We start from the raw sequence: 17,591 nt of genomic DNA on the forward strand, positions 1-17,591 counted from the left end.
CATGACATGACTGGATACCGATGCTTTAATAAAGCTGAAGTCATTGAGAATGCCAAATATGGCTATTTACGGTGACTGACACCTAAAACCGAGTTCTTCAAACATGTGTCCCTCAGATTTGTCAAAGAACCTAAAGTGGTTTCTCTGAAAATGAAGGATATATGGGATGGTATTTTGACACTGAAAATAAGAAGTTTGTGTCATAGGTATGGTAGTAGTAACACTGCCAGTAGTTTATTGGTGATAGAAGTTGTATCAAAATGGTTAATTAGTTTAATATTTAGGGATCCTTGGATCTAGTGAATGTGGAAGTGTCTCTCTCGAAAAGGAGGAAAGTTCATATCTGGATAAATCACCCCTTGTCCTGTAATAGAACAGTGAAATAGGTTCCAGAAATAAATGCTTATATCTGGCTGGTGGAGCCGAAGCAGAGATTACTGTGTAACTTAAATGTAAGTTTTCCCTAAAATTATGGGAAGGGAAATTAAAGTCCACGAGTGCAGATACATCTGCCAGTGCAGAAGAGGAATTTACCCAGGGCAATGATTCGGAGAGGAATGGCTTTCACATTGCCAGCCAGGGAGGGGGCAAGGTCATTACTCTGGTATCTCAGAAGATTAACACCGTCATCCCAGAAGAAAGTGTGGCAACCAGCTCAACTTACACAATGAGGTTGTGTAAGTTCTGGAATATTGTTAACTATAAGCACATAGACTTTGTCAGGGCAGCTACCTAATGCTGTTAACTTATCATCTATCCAACAATCTAATCCTAAACTAACTTCACCAAGTTATATCTCTGATTCCAATTGTATAAACAGGAAGCTAGTTAATGCCGAACTACCATGACGTAACTGAACATCCCTTGCAATTTCTGTTATTCATTACATCATTTAACCATATCTACTATGTAAGTGCATATACTATGTCCAAGTTTAAATGTTAATTCTGATCATGACGTTAATAAAGATTTGTGCATTCATGAATTTATTGTCTGGCTTCTTTAATGGTTTAGCAGGAAAGAATTTGTGCACTCAGTGGGTGGAATTTTCCCAGAATTGCACGAAGTGCGATAATGGGCGGGTAAAATGGAGTCCTACCCGCCGATGAAAATGGGCGGGTTTTCATGCTGTATCTTCCCAAGCCCGCCTCATTATATATTCACTCCCGCAAAACACGCCATTTCCATGGCGAGCGGACTCTCGTTCGTCTGCTCGCCATCATCCCACTGTTGCATCGCGCCGGCCGCCATCTTTAAAAGGCAGCCGCCAGCAAAGTGCTCATCGCCACTAGCTCACCACCGCTGCCTGGGAGACATGGCCAGCAAAGGCAAAAAGACTGCAGCCCCCCACTTCAACGACGGGTCCCAGCGACTCCTGGATGCCATGGAGGCCCGCCGGGATGTGCTCTATTCCCACTCTGGCTGCAGGATGGGTAGCAATGTCACCAACCCGGCTTGGGAGGCGATGGCAGAGGTGGTCAGCACGAACACCCTGCAGAGGAGGACAGCCACCCAGTGCCGCAAAAGGATGAATGATCTCCGTTCTGCCAGGGTGAGTCACTCTTTTCATCACTCCAAACTCTCACACTCACAAACTCATTACACACCCACAGGGCCCTCACTCACTGCCAGTGCAAGGGACATCACCATTCACACACACCGTCATTTCCCTCATCCTATCCATGGGACCACTTACCACCCACACAAGCCAGGCATACTTATCATCTGGCCCGGCAGGGGTCCTGATACACTCTCCCTATCTCTATCCATGCAGGACAAACTGGCTCACAACAGGAGGGAAAGGTGACAGACAGGTGGAAGGAGGCCGGAGGTCAAAGTTCTCACGGAATTTCAAAACACAGCCATCCAGCTGGCCAGCGATGACCGGGACCGGTCCTGTGCTGACGGTGAGGTCGGTGCTGCTCTACCAAGTGACGATCCAGCAGTGTAACATCCACCAGGCAACCATGCTGTGGATAATGTGTCCTCTTTCACAGGCCACTGCCATGCACTAATTATCTCCCCTTGCTTTTGCAGGTACATCCGACAACGGAGTCATCCATGACCCAGGGCCTCCAAGCAAGCTCCAAAGAAACCTCTGAAGAGGAATCTGAAGGCACCCTCCTTGAAATCCCGACACAGCGCTCACCCACACCCTCCACCAACGCAGAGGCACATACCTCGATGGGTCCTAGCTTTAGAGTAGCCTCGGGATCACAACCTAGCGAGCACAGCACACTTTCTGACCCACAGCAGGCGGATGCAGAGACTTCCGGTCCCAGGCACTTGGAGGACTGCTGGAGGCCAGAACGTTGCTGAGTCCAAGTCAGATGAGGAGCCTCTGGACTCAGTCATGTCACAGTTGCTGGAGCTGCAAAGGCAAGCTAGGGAACAACAGGAAGGGATGTCTACTGCACTCCTCAGATTGCAAGGCACGAGTCCGTCTGTCTTCCGGCTGAGGTGATAGTGCCAGCATTGCAACGTACCGAGGTCAACACTGGCAGGATGGCGGCCGCCATGGAGACCTTGGTCCAGGACTTCACTCCTGCACTGCTGCCCGGGCTTAACTCCATCACTGATGCCATAGTTGGCCTCCAACAGTGTGTACTGTTGGCAAGAGGAGTGCTGGGCAGCTCAATCTCACTCCAACTACCCCTTCTGCTCACGGAGTCAGCCAGGGGCCCTTGGGGAGGAGGATCAGCAGGTGCACACTCCGGGGCCATCCACCCAGGTGACTCTGGGACTGAACCAACCATCTGACTCCCCTCTGCAGATCCAGCTTCACAGGCCAAGGAGGGTGCCACTGTCACAGAGCAGGACCCCAAAAGCAGGCCAGGCCCCTCCAAGTCTCAGCCCTCCAGAGGACATCTGCCAAATCACAGACAGGGCGTCACAGTCAGCAGGCTGCCTCCACCTCCGCTGTGGATGTCCGGCAGCACCAAGACATATTGGCAGGGTTAGGAAAGTTAAGGAGAATTAACTCTTCTGGAGTCAGCCAGTTAAACTAAATTAACAAAATGAGGGACAAAATAAACACAGCCCTTAAATTAGGGAACTGCAAAACCAAAGACAAAATTTAAAGGAAACTTACCAACATCAAATTAAAATGTGATTAAAGGGGGCAATAAAACACTCCAGTCCCCGTGGTGCCCACCAGGCACATAAGGCCTCTACGGTGTCGGTGACACCGCGTGCTCCCTCTCCAGGGACATCCAGCCGTGAACTCAGCCACAGAAGAGGGGCAGACAGTCGGGTCAAACGACCCCCTCAATCACTCGCTGCCTGGACCTGTTAATGGCCAACTTGGCCAGGCCAGGAGCAGGATCACGAGGAGGTCCTCCTCCCACCCGGCCCCCCTCCCCATTGGGTGCCCATAGATCAGGAGCGTGGGACTGAAGTCCAAACAAAACATCAATAAAAGGTTTTTTAAATAACTGAAAAGGGAGTGCAGCCTACAACACCCTATGTATACGTGGTCCATGGACTCCACAAGACCGCTAAAGGGGCAGGTGTCTTGGGAGTCCATGAACCAATACATCCTGCGGTTGTACGGGACTGTTGCCTGCAACACCCTCCACCCCAGGTCCCCGATGGAAAGCGGGAGGACACCTCCGTAGAGGGCCCTCAACGAGGACCTCCGCCGCCAGATGACAACAAGGCACGCCAGGGCGTGTACGGGCGGCGGGCAAGGAAGTGAAGGGTGTGCAGCAGCAACTCGTACAGGAAACCCCTTCGTACCGTGCTAAAGGACACGGAGGGCATTTCCGCAAGGCGACTCAGGTTGTGGGGCACCGGCTCCCAAGGGAGGGTTCGGGGCTTGAGGCCAATGTGGAATTCCGTCCGAATAGGGTTACACTCAGACGGAAAACCACCGCACACCTGCGGGCCATCTCGAGGCCCAGTATGATGTCGGGGCCGAGCACGACCGTCCTAAGGTCTTGAATGGCACTGGCCATGAGCTGGATGTCCACGGATACGCAACACACCAACTCCTGAGGAAGCATCCAGCCCACTCCTCCGCCACCCAGCACATCCCCGATCCTGGTCACCCCGGCAGCCACAGCCCTCCTCTTCGCCAGCCACTGAAAAGGACGGAGGGGTGGATTCCTGAGCAGCAGCTCTCTGATGATAGCCGCTACTCCTGACGGCGGAGAGCTGCGTTGCAAGGCGACCACGTTCCAGACTTTGATCAGGTCCTGGTAATAGACAGGCAATGCCTGCAAAGAGCCACGAAGGCCCCTCAGGTCTACAAACAGGAGCTGCGCGTCATAATTCAGGCCGTGCACATGGTGGAAGAAATATGTTGCCAGGACACACCATTTCAGGAGAATTAGTTGCACAGCCTGGGCACGAGTGTTAATCTCTTGTGCATAATGTTCACTATTGTCAATAAACTCCCAAGATTGTCTCCCTGTCTATGGCTCTTTGTTCTGATGAGCAGTGTTCTTGTCACTCAGATGTGAAACCTTTCTGCACAAAATAAAAGGCAGGTGTCTCAGTCCAGGGCCTCTTCCCTGTGCTCTGTGCGGCCTTCAGACCACAACGATGGTCCAGCCTCACCCTCCCTGGAAACATTACTGATGCCTGCACCTCAGCAGTGCTGGTCATTGCTGCCAAAATGTACTGGGCAGGTGTCACAGAATTCTCTCATACTCTCTGTGTGCTCTCAGCACCTTTAAGGTAGGGCTGGCCCCCATCACACCAGCATCTGCGACCAGTGATGCTGTGCAGCAGCTCCTGAAGGGTTGAGGTGCTGAAGAGGGACACAGCATCAGATGCGTCTAAGGTTTCATGGCTGCGTCTCTGAGATGACCCTGATCATTGAGTGCAAGCAAGCTGCCCTCGGCCAGACAGAAGTCAAACAATCTCAGAGGCTATGTGAAGATCTATGGAGTGTCCTCACTGCATGTTGTCATCATCCTCCTGCGATCAAGCGACTATTAGGGCCTCCCCACTGCATCTCCATGACAGATGCATTCTCAGAGGATATTGGCGCTGCGATAAGCCAGACTGAAGTCAAATGTTGACAACTGCGATGTGAGGATCTACAAGGGCACCTCACTGCATGTCATCATCATCCTCCACAAATCTGGCAGATATGAGGGCCTCCCGAGTGCGCCTGCCTTGACTAGCCAGTACGAGAGCCTCATCCCCGTTGTCACCGTCACCACCGAGGACCCCCTCACCCTCATTCCCCGTCAGCGTCCTCCTCATCGGAGGTGTGCAGCTCCTCCATCTCCTCCTCAGCCAGCTCCACGCCCCGTTGCAGCACCAGGTTGTAAAGGGCGCAGCAGATGACAACGATGCGTGACACCCTCTGTGGACTGTATTGCAGGGCTCCACCAGACCTGTCCAGGCACCGGAACCACATCTTCAGCGTCCCAATGGTCTGCTCCACCAAATTGCAGGCTGCTGCATGAGCCTCATTATAGCATCGCCCTGCTACAGTCTGAGGCCACCGCAACAGTCTGAGGCCACCGCATGGGTGTCATCAGCCACAACCTCTGCGGGTATCCCTTGTCCCCAAGAAGCCAACTCTACAGCCTCTGTGGACCCTGGAAGACTGCAGGGTTCTGTGAGCGACTCAGGATGTAGGCGTCGTGCACACTCCCTGGAAACAGTACGCATACCTGCAGGATTCGTTTCTGGTGGTCACATACCAACTGCACGTACAGCGAGCAGAAGCCCTTGTGGTTGATGAAGTCTACTGAGTGTAGCGATGAAGACCTGAGCGCCACATGAGTGCAGTCAATCGCAGCGATGAAGACCTGAGCGCCATATGAGTGCAGTCAATCGCCCCCTGCACCTGTGGGAATCCTGAGATCTGGGCGAATCCAATGGCCCTTGCATCCTGGCTGTCCCAGTCCCAGGTGAAATGCACAATGTTGTGTGCCATAGAGAAGATGGCATCCGTGGCCTCATGGATGCATTTGTGGGTGACGGACTGTGAAATCCCACAGAGGTCACCTATGGAGCCCTGAAAGGAGCCACTGGTGTAGAAATTGAGCGCCGCAGTCACTTTCACAGCCACTGGCAGTGGATGCCCTCCATGTCCCCTTGGTGCCAAGTCCTGCAGTAAGTGGCGGATGTGAGCCACCAGGTCCCTAGACATGCGCGTCGTCGGCGACACTGGTTCTCAGTCATCTGCAGGAATGGCAGGCGGCGTCTATAGACCCTGGGTGTCGCTAGGCGCCGACCAGCCACAGTTCTCTGTCGCTCCTGGGCAGCGTGTGCGGGAGCCCCTGCTGCCCCTTCTTCATGAGGTTGCTGCTCCTGCCTTTGCACGGCCAGGAGCCTCAGTCGCTCTCTCCTCTATCTTCTATGGTCTCTGTAGGCCATCAGGCATACAGCTAGGTCACCAGGATCCAAGATCCTGACATAGTCCTCCTGCAGCATCAAAGAAAGAGAGATGTGGTTATTATGGTTGTACTTAGCACCTTTCCTGGCCCTGTGTGACCACCCCTTAACGCTTCTCAGAGAGTGCTGGTCACCCCTCAGATAGCCAGATATGAGTGTGCTGCTTGGCTGCCCTGTGGGGTGGGTAAGGTAGGGAGCGCTTGGTGGCCCTTTGGTGCCTCCGTGTTGCTTGCATGGGTGGGCAGGCCAGGAGCCTGACCCCAATCATATCACTGTGGCTGCACCTGATCTGTCTCAGTTGCGGAGGAATGGCCAGTTTATACAAGTGTCCCTAATGCATGGCCACTTCCCTCGCTTACTCTGCCCCCCACCTGTGCGCGGGATACAGCATTTGACCCCCTCCTCTCGGCAGTCGCCTCCGAGGCTGTCCTGCACTTGCCCCCGGACATCCCCAACCTTCAGCAGTCGCCTCCGAGGCTGGCCAGCATTTGTCCCTGGACACCCCTACCCATCAGCAGTTGCCTGCAGGGCCAGGCATCAGTTTCCCCGGCACCCCTGAGGCATGTAAACAACAGGCAAGCCATAGAGAACGCTGCTGTTCACTCACCTCAGTTCCCCCAAAGTGAAGGCCACCAAGTGCACGTCGCCTGCGTGCTGTGTGAAACACGTCGGAGGGAAAGGACAGACGATACGGTGGGGTTCCAAGAGCCTGGCGGGCTGGCCTTTTAATTATATGCTAATGTATTACAATTAGCTTTCTGCCAACTGATGGCAGGAAATGTGGCCCACATAATTTGCCTCGGAAAATTCCGCCCAGTAGCTTGCGCGTATCCTAATTGGACAGTGTACTCTAAATACTAATATAATGCAAGATGGTTCATGTAATACAGTTTGCTGAGCCAAAGTTAGGCATCATTCACTCCAAGCATTGACTGGGTGATAAACGCCTGATGGTTCCTTGAGTAGTTATAGTGAAGGGGGTTAAAGATTCTTCTTGTTTCCTCAATAGATAATCTTGTAAGGATACAATCCAAGTATTTTCCATGAATGCTTTTTTAAAAGTCTCAAATTCTGAAATACAATTGTACCTCCAATCTGGTACAGGCCAGACAGAGGTATTCTATAATTTACATGCAGAATATCTGTACAGAAGGACAAGAGCAATAAGTTAAATGGAACTGAATGTGATCAGATAGTGTCAGGGTAAAGGTTGATGAAGAAAGTACTGGCGAACTTCAAACATAATCTGTAGTATAACATACAAGCCTCCTCGTGTTTGTCCTTTTTGCTGAATCAACCCCCTCCAGCTAACTTTCATCAAAATCACATACTGGTCTGTTCAAACTACATTTAGTCTGGCTCTGTACAATCTAAACTAGATGCAACTAATCTTACCCTCCCCTTCCCAAGGGGTTACTCAGAGAGCTAGCCAAAGTTAATTAATGCCCATTAGAGCTTTGAGTTATCTATTCCCCCTCCCCATTTCTCTTGATGCAAGTGTTGAGCTTTTATTCTTGGAGCAATTTGGAGATTCATGTCAGAAAAACGCATTAACTTGATGTGAATCTTCTGCTCCAAAGCCTTGTTAATTTTCAAATATCTAGCATTTTGGTGTAAATGTTTACTAAACTGCAACTGCCAATATACAGCCCCAATCTACTGCCAATCAATTTGTCTCTCATGAAGCTGTTTATTTTAACACAGATTATCTTAACACAAATGGTGTTAAATTTATAAATATTTATGAGGTTTTTAGAGCTTCCCATAGGAACCACTTGAAATAATCAACGGTTACTTAAATTCAGATAGCAAAATGAACCACGGTGTTTAATTCTGACACTACAGAATAATGCTATCATCTTTCCTGGCCTTACACAACTGACAACTCCGGGTATGCAAGAGATCGGTTCTTATGCCTTCACCAATGCTACTCTTAAGTTAACCAGAAAACAGGGTATAAGAGCAGCCTGAGCATAATTTGCCCCTCTTCACAACGACGCGAGTATATTTAAAGACCTTGGACACATCAGTCAGGAAATCCAAACTGCAAGCTTAGAAGTCATGTGGATTAAAACTTTCTTAATAGAATTCTTCACTTCAGCAGCAGCCGGCATTGCTCAAGCTCTGTTATAAAAAAACAAAAACAGAATTACCTGGAAAAACTCAGCAGGTCTGGCAGCATCGGCGGAGAAGAAAAGAGTTGACGTTTCGAGTCCTCATGACCCTTCAACAGAACTGAGTAATACTAGGAGAGGGGTGAAATATAAGCTGGTATAAGGTGGAGGAGTGGGGGGGAGAGAAGTTTGGGGGGGGGGGGTGGTGGTTGTAGGGACAAGCAAGCAGTGATAGGAGCAGATAATCAAAAGATGTCACAGACAAAGGAACAAAGAGGTGTTGAAGGTGGTGATATTATCTAAACGAATGTGCTAATTAAGAATGGATGGCAGGACACTCAAGTTACAGCTCTAGTGGGGGTGGGATGGAAAGACTGACAGGGCATTAAAGGTATAGATTTAGAAATAATGGAAATAGGTGGGAAAAGAAAAGTCTATATAAATTATTGGAAAAAACAAAAGGGAGGGGGAAGAAACGGAAAGGGGGTGGGGATGGAGGAGGGAGTTCAAGATCTAAAGTTGTTGAATTCAATATTCAGTCCGGAAGGCTGTAAAGTGCCTAGTCGGAAGATGAGGTGCTGTTCCTCCAGTTTGCGTTGGGCTTCACTGGAATAATGCAGCAAGCCAAGGACAGACATGTGGGCAAGAGAGCAGGGTGGAGTGTTAAAATGGCAAGCGACAGGGAGGTTTGGGTCTTTCTTGCGGACAGACTGCAGGTGTTCTGCAAAGCAGTCGCCCAGTTTACGTTTGGTCTCTCCAATGTAGAGGAGATCGCATTGGGAGCAACGAATGCAGTAGACTAAGTTAGGGGAAATGCAAGTGTAATGCTGCTTCACTTGAAAGGAGTGTTTGGGCCCTTGGATGGTGAGGAGAGAGGAAGTGAAGGGGCAGGTGTTGCATCTTCTGCGTGGGCATGGGGAGGTGCCATAGGTGGGGGTTGAGGAGTAGGGGGTGATGGAGGAGTGGACCAGGGTGTACCGGAGGGAACGATCCCTATGGAATGCCACCAGGGGGGGGTGAAGGGAAGATGTGTTTGGTGGTGGCATCATGCTGGAGTTGGCGGAAATGACGGAGGATGATCCTTTGAATGCGGAGGCTGGTGGGGTGATAAGTGGGGACAAGGGGGACCCTATCATGTTTCTGGGAGGGAGGAGAAGGCGTGAGGGCGGATGCGCGGGAGATGGGCCGGACACGGTTGAGGGCCCTGTCAACGACCGTGGGTGGAACACTACAGCTCTTCACACCCCGCTTCCTGTAAGGACTCCATCCCATTCTCTCAGTTCCTTCGCCTCCATCGGATCTGTTCTGATGATGCTACCTTCAAAAACAGTTCCCCTGACATTTCCTCCTTCTTCCTTAACCGAGATTTTCCACCCACGGTCGTTGACAGGGCCCTCAACCGTGTCCGGCCCATCTCCCGTGCATCCACCCTCACGCCTTTTCCGCCAACTCCAGCATGATGCCACCACCAAACACATTTTCCCTTCACCCCCCCGGCTGCATTCTGTAGGGATCGTTCCCTCCGGTACACCCTGGTCCACTCCTCCATCACCCCCTACTCCTCAACCCCCACTTATGGCACCTCCCCATGCCCACGCAGAAGATGCAACACCTGCCCCTTCACTTCCTCTCTCCTCACCGTCCAAGGGCCCAAACACTCCTTTCAAGTGAAGCAGCATTTCACTTGCATTTCTCCTAACTTAGTCTACTGCATTCGTTGCTCCCAATGCGGTCTCCTCTACATTGGAGAGACCAAACGTAAACTGGGCAACTGCTTTGCAGAACACCTGCAGTCTGTCCGCAAGAAAGACCCAAACCTCCCTGGCGCTTGCCATTTTAACACTCCACCCTGCTCTCTTGCCCACATGTCTGTCCTTGGCTTGCTGCATTGTTCCAGTGAAGCCCAACGCAAACTGGAGGAACAGCACCTCATCTTCCGACTAGGCACTTTACAGCCTTCTGGACTGAATATTGAATTCAACAACTTTAGATCTTGAACTCCCTCCTCCATCCCCACCCCCTTTCCGTTTCTTTCCCCTCCCTTTTGTTTTTTTTTAATAGATAATTTATATAGACTTTTCTTTTCCCACCTATTTCCATTATTTCTAAATCTATACCTTTAATGCCCTGTTAGTCTTTCAACCCCGCCCCCCACTAGAGCTGTACCTTGAGTGTCCTGCCATCCATTCTTAATTAGCACATTCGTTTAGATAATATCACCACCTTCAACACCTCTTTGTTCCTTTGTCTGTGACATCTTTTGATTATCTGCTCCTATCACTGCTTGCTTGTCCCTACAATCACCACCCCCCCCTACAACTTCTCTCCCCCCACCTTAAACCAGCTTATATTTCACCCCTCTCCTAATATTACTCAGTTCTGTTGAAGGGTCATGAGGACTCAAAACGTCAACTCTTTTCTTCTCCGCCGATGCTGCCAGACCTGCTGAGTTTTTCCAGGTAATTCTGTTTTTGTTAAGAGTGCCAGGGTTTCCTGTAAAGTTCCTCTTCTTTTCCCTAATAAATTTTAGCCCAAGTACAAGAGAACAATCCAATTATTGCTCTGGTGTGACAGTCGCAAGCTGTTCTCTAAATCTGACAACTAATACCAAACATTGGCCAAGGTTGCACTTTAGAATAGCGCACAAGAGTTAGATGAGGAATGCCTCAACTCATTACACTTAAAATTCTCAGTGAAAGAGGACAGTGTGATCCAATGAGTCTGGTTGGAGACAAAGACAATACCCAGAGGTAAAAAGACTGCATTCTAACCCACTGTAAAAGTAAAATACATTTTAATTTACTAGAATTTGAAGAAAACAGTTGCTCAGGATTGAACTGAATTTTATAAAATGCAGTGATTTTAACAGAGACTTGTAAAATAGGTCCGTCTTTCAAGACTCCGAAGAAAATAAAATATAATCATGATTTATCCTGGATGTGGTACCCAAATGCTACCGCAGTCGTCAAAGGTTTAGAAACAAAAAGCAGATTTGTCCCATATGGTACAGTTAGGTTGAAGAGAGAGGTGTGTGTGAAATCTTGACAGTTCTTTGAATGCAACTGAATTTCAGCTTCAGTCAAATAAAAGCTTTAAGTATTTTTGATTAAAAAGCATTACGGTGAAATAGTGAAGACTTGAATATCATGCCAAGCGCTTGCTGCAAATGACGTCCAACTCTCAGGTTTAATTGGTGTTTGGGTTACTTTCCAAGAGATTTGGATGCTCTCCAACAAGTTTAAAATGACGTTACATATGAGCACAGTGTATATATGCATGCATTCACTCAGGATGCCATGTTAATAATATGGAGAAGCAAGGTGAAAAAAATTGAAAAGTAAATAAACTAAAAACATGTCAGTATGTTAACACCAGTTTGAGCAAAGATAAACTGTATAGATAGATTTCTCTAATTCTAGTAGATGTAAATACCAGGTTGTCTTGTCACTATATTTAGGCTCAAGACATCTTATGCTATGGAAATATATAATTTGGCTTTGCTTTCAATCTCTGCCAGGCTATTTGGGAGGGAGGGGAGTTGCGGAAGGGGGATCAATGGAGCCATCCACATCTTGCCCATATTCTGGTACCTGGTTTAAAAGCTTCATGGGCACAGATGTAGAAATTGATCTACATCCACAGATGTAGAAATACATTCTTCTCTAATGAAAGGCATTGGGCATGTAAGGTAACAAAAAAAAACTGGGAAATATTTAAGATGTAGAGCAGCAAACTTCATTCACCTGAGAAGGCGATTTCCATAGGAACCCAAGAATTATCGTAAAGCCTCAGCACACAATAAATGCCCTTTGCACCTTAAGCACCAAAATGCACTGTAAAAAGGTTTAATACTGAATATTTACTGTTTACTTTAAGTAATGAGCTTACGATACAATTTATGGTTTAAGTGAAGATGATGGACTTCAGCAACTTAAATCATAAACTTGCTTGCGCTAAATTCAAGAGTTTTAAATTGTATTCAATGGGGCTGTGTCAAATATTCTGTTTAAATGAGGTTTCATTGTTTACAGCTTTTGTTGTCTACATTCTAAGAAATCCTAGTTGGGATGTATTTGAAGTTGATCTAAAGTTCTAACATTCCTATATATTCAATAGAAGTTCATGTATTATTTATTCTGTGATATAATTTGAATTATATAACTGGAGAATATTCAAAATGAATATATTTTCAGTCAGCCAGCAGTAGCCAGCATTATAGCTTTCAGAAACTCCGGGCTGAATTTTCCCCCCTTTTGAAGGGGTGGGGGGGCAAGTTGAGGCACGGTGCCATTTTATGTGAGTGGGCCAATTAAGGCCCGCCCAGCGTGAGGTCCGCAGGGAAGCGCTATGCGCTCCCTGTGCGGGCAGGGGGGGGGATTCCTAAAATCGAGAGTGCGCTCTTTCGCGCATATGCACAAAAGAGTGCACTCATCTCCCTGAGGCTGCACTTAGCCTCAGGGAGATCGGCTCTAAATATGAAAAAGCTCAAAATGGAAAAATAAAATTTCCCTAACATGTCTCCTGATGTGACAATGTCACACGAGTTAGGACATTTTCATAATTTCCAAAAAAACTTTATTAAAATTTTTAAAACCCTACATGAAACCTCATCCCGCCGGGGCTCCTGGCCTGCCCGCCAACCTTAAGGGTGGATGGGCAGGTCCACTAATTACTTTAATTGCTCTGTCAATGGCCTCAATTGGCCATTGACAGGTCAGCGGGCACGCAGCTGATTTTGCTATGTCCCCGTCTTCCTGAAAATTTAAATGGGGAGCGGTGACGTCAGGAGTTCCGCCCGACTTCACCGCACGTCGTTTTACATGTCGGCGAGCGGGCCCCGCCCCTGCTTGCCGACGGTAAAATCCAGCCCTCCAACAAGTCCCAGTGAGAAACACTGAAAGAAATGGCATAAACAGCACATAGACATGATTTTCAGTGGCTGTATTCTATAAAGTACAGGAGTGGACATACTTTGATAGCTAAGTAGAAGAGGTAGAAGCAGTAATAATGTTGATTATGTATGTATTAATGATTATTTATTATTTTGATAGATGCATTGAAAATAGGTCAATGAGGGCTGGAGTCTTCTAGCCTATAGTATTCTTTGTGAGACATTATTACCTGTTGAACTTCTTTTTTGCTTAGTTTTTTTTTACCATCACTGTTGCTAGGTCAAAATCCTGGAACTCACTCCCTAATAGGTATACCTACACCACTGGACTGCAGCGGTTCAAGAAGCAGCTCACCACCACCTTCTCAAGGGCAATTAGGGATGGGCAACAAATGCTGACCCAGCCAGCGAAACCCACATCCCATGAATGAGTAAAAATTAATTAATTATTTTTTTAAATAAAGCAAAAAAAAAACTTCAACAGGCAATAAATCTGAACAGGCTTTCATCACTCTCACTAAACTAAATAACTGCTCGCTTCCAATAGTAAAATTATTACAGACAATTTATATTGTTCCCCTTTCTTTCTGTATGGAAGGAAAATGGAGAAATACAATGAGGTAGAGGGGTATCAGGTAACTTCGTACAATGAAATTATTGCCCTGAATATTGTAGCAGTATCCACTTTAATTTTGAAATCTAGTTTTCAACAAAAAATGCATTTAGCCATATTACTACATGAGTATTTCTCACTAACAATCTGAAACTCATATTTAAGCTTGGGAAAAACAGGGAACGGTCACACTGTTTTATGATCATGATGCGTGAAAGAAAAGCTGAAATAATTACTAAAATCACTGGAAGTGAGCTTTGGCTTTTGAGTCAGTATGCTTGACACCATTCCGCATTCCTATTCGGATCATGCAATTCACAAAAACTGATTCCTATCCTGTCAATGCCAAAGGTTACAGCTTCACCTACTGAAGCTTTACTTCGGTTAGAATGGCTTGCTATGGAGAAGATTGGGACTGAAAAATATGTAGGGTAGAGGAAGAAATAGCCAAATTCTTAACGTTAAGATCCCTAGCTACTTAGTGCTGTTTTAGCCTCTGAGTCAGATGATTGCATACCTTTTGTATACCAAGTAAACATGAACTTATACTAAAATGCTACCATGGATTTAGGAGATCCCTACCCTGCTCTCTGTAAAGTCTTAAGTGTAAGTCTTAACTGGACATATTTAATAAGGGGCCCAGCAAATTATAAAGAAAACAAAAGTCAATATAGTTCGGGTGCACTTAAAGGGGGAATAGCGGGAACCGAAACATGGTCAACATTTGGACTACTACAACCTGAGTTGGAAGAATAGCATGGATTAGGTCCATTTCCCTATTGATTTCATCTGAAAGGGTCCTAAAAAGTATGATTCCTGCTTCGAGAGCCTATCCAAGAAGAGCACTATCTAAGACAACATAATCTCATTTATGGTTATGATGGTGTTGTTTAATTGCAACCTAGCAGATGACTGAAGCTAGAAAACGTGTTTAGCATACTGAACATTTATGTTCTGACCGCATTTTCCAAAAATATAAAATGTACAAAGATATATCATTTTTTTCCAATAAAAATTTACAAGCAGCTTCAGGAACTTTGACACGTATGAGACCTTTTAAAAAAAAAATCTAATTAAGTTACAAGTTATTTGAAAAATATATTCTGCACAGAGCTTTCGAAGATTAAGCTAGAAAGCAAGGCTTTCACTCTTATTTCCCAGTTCCGTGAGACGACTCCCATATTGCTGATTGTTCCCCCCTTGACCAATAATACTGTAAAAAAATGAAATGAAGCTTACTGTGGTGTCACAAGGAGTGACAAAGCAGACAATGTTGTTAACCAAATATTTGGTTCAACTTATATAAAGAGTAAATTTCATACAACTTGAAGCTGACTGGATCCTAATTACAGCCAAGACTGGGATTCCACAGGACTTCTGTTTTTTAATATCTTAGGAAAGGCACTGGGCTCCATTTTCATCATTATTGGGCAGGGATTCTATCTCTTAAGATCCCAATTTGTCTTAATGAAGCTTTTGCCTGTTTCTAGCATAAATTGCGGCTGGTTCAAAAATCACAGTGGGTGGGTTTCAGATAGCAATAAGTCAATTTTTGTGTTGCCACTTCAATCTCACTGGAAATCAGAGCAGGAGAGAGATTAAAATCGGGCCCATTATTTCTTGCTTTATTAAACTGACCCAACTATAAATTCTGCACAGGTTTTACTGAATCATTCCTACCATTTAAAATTAGTCTTGTGCAAGCGTAGTGTTTGTATGTACTGGCTACCTGACATGGAGGAGCTCTATAAATGAAAATACAAAAAAAAAAATGCATGTCACCGAAGTGTTCCACTTACTTACTTGCATATTAATCAACATCTTTAAAACTTGTTAATCTCAAAAGCATTATGATACAATATAAATTTCATAAAGCTAGGACCGACTGTGTTACGTGGAAAGCTAACTTGCAAATTAGCATTGTCCCTAACAGCAAAATTTTGCTCCCCAGCTTCATTTGTTTTTGAGTTAATTGTAAACCTGAAAATGGGTAGCAGATGAAGGAATGTGAATCGTAGGGGCTGAGCGCTTATTAGTGTTGGATCGGTTACAGTAAAACAAAAATGGCAAAAGCGTAACTTTGTATTTTGACTTCTACTTAAATGTGGGTGGCTTGTGGCAAGTGATGAAGTACATCATCTAAGTGTTCTCTATAGAGTAACCTTATCCGATGGCAGTTCCTCTCTGCTGTTAGGTACTGTATCAAATATCCTCTAGGACCTCTGGACTCAAAGAATTATTTTCACCGCTGGAAAAGCAAACTTCCTGCCTGGACATTATCCTTTTCCTTTCTTTCCCCGATGGTCTTAGTGCTCTAAAATTTCTTGAAACACTTTTTAACAGTAATGAAGAATGGATGTTCTTAAAAACTACAAGTTTCAGCAACTTAAAGATCTTTATAACACTGCAGTTTATTTTTATTGAGTTTTGGCTGGTAAAATACAAAAATACATCCAACTCTTATTTTTTAATCCTTCAATAAATTAATATTTTTTTTGCAAAATTGGTTAGTACGACACACTTTGTTGAATATGACAGCAATTTGTTGAACTTTGTCTCAAATACTGATGCCTAAATATACAAACAGAGCTATTTTTCACACTTCTCACAATACTGTGGTGCTGTCCTTTAAACCATGCTTTTTGGATGAGAAGTCAAGCTGACGCACTGCCTAATGGTTCAGATGGCTATAAAGAATTCTAAGAGATTTTCCTGATGTCCCCATCAATACTCAATCAATTCTTTGCCAACAACATTGAAACAGATTTACTCAACAGTTATCTCATTTGCTATTTGTGAATTCTAACCATGTGCAAATTTGCAGATATGTTCTATCCTTTGCACAAAAGTCCTTTGGCCATAAAGTACTTTGGGAAGTCTTGCCAACTGAAAGGTGCTATGTAAGTGCAGTCCCTTTAACAAAAAGAAAGCAATGAAAATTCGACCAGCCTGTCTGACCCATGCTGCAACATTGCAGTCTGGAGCCAGGCTCTCAAGATCCTGTGATAAAGGCAAAATACTGCGGATGCTGGAAATCTGAAACAAAAAATGCTGGAAAAACTCAGCAGGTCTGACAGCATCTGTGGAGAGAAAGATAGGAGAGTCATACGGACTCGAAACGTTAACACTGTCTTTCTCTCCACAGATGCTGTCAGACCTGCTGATTTTTTCCAGCAATTTTTGTTTTTGTCTCAAGGTCCTGGTTTGCTTGTGGTCGCTTCGTACGGCCATCTGAAATGGCCCCGGTGAAAGCTCAGCAGCCTTCCACCTCATAATTTCTAGCCATGGAGGATACACTTTGTAAGAGCACTTCAACAGGTTAAACAAAATGCACACAAAACAGTACTAGCGGTTGCGCAAGAGTAATTCTTAATTATTCCTGTTAAATAATGGACATAGATGGAATTAAGTTGTTGAATACCTTTTTCCTTGTTTAATAAAATTGTAAATTCATTCAAAAAGAATTTATTTAGACCAGTTTTTCTTCTAAGGTTATGAGGATTGACTGTGATATTACAAATCATTTCAATTCCAAGTGAACATTTAATTCCAAGTGGATTCTCTTAAAATTTTTTCATGGGATGTGAGCATCGCTGGCAAGGCCAGCATTTATTTA

The 17,591-nt window shown here is 45.8% G+C and overlaps 1 protein-coding gene across 1 annotated transcript in view; it reads right to left on the reverse strand.

The window, feature by feature from the left end:
* Positions 1-17,591, reverse strand: part of snx19b (sorting nexin 19b) — a 182,687-nt gene that overhangs the window by 6,759 nt on the left and 158,337 nt on the right. The gene's annotated exons all lie outside the window — the stretch shown is intronic.

Source organism: Cetorhinus maximus, chromosome 2 (assembly GCF_964194155.1).
Source record: "Cetorhinus maximus chromosome 2, sCetMax3.hap1.1, whole genome shotgun sequence".
In the NCBI taxonomy this organism is placed as follows: domain Eukaryota; kingdom Metazoa; phylum Chordata; class Chondrichthyes; order Lamniformes; family Cetorhinidae; genus Cetorhinus; species Cetorhinus maximus.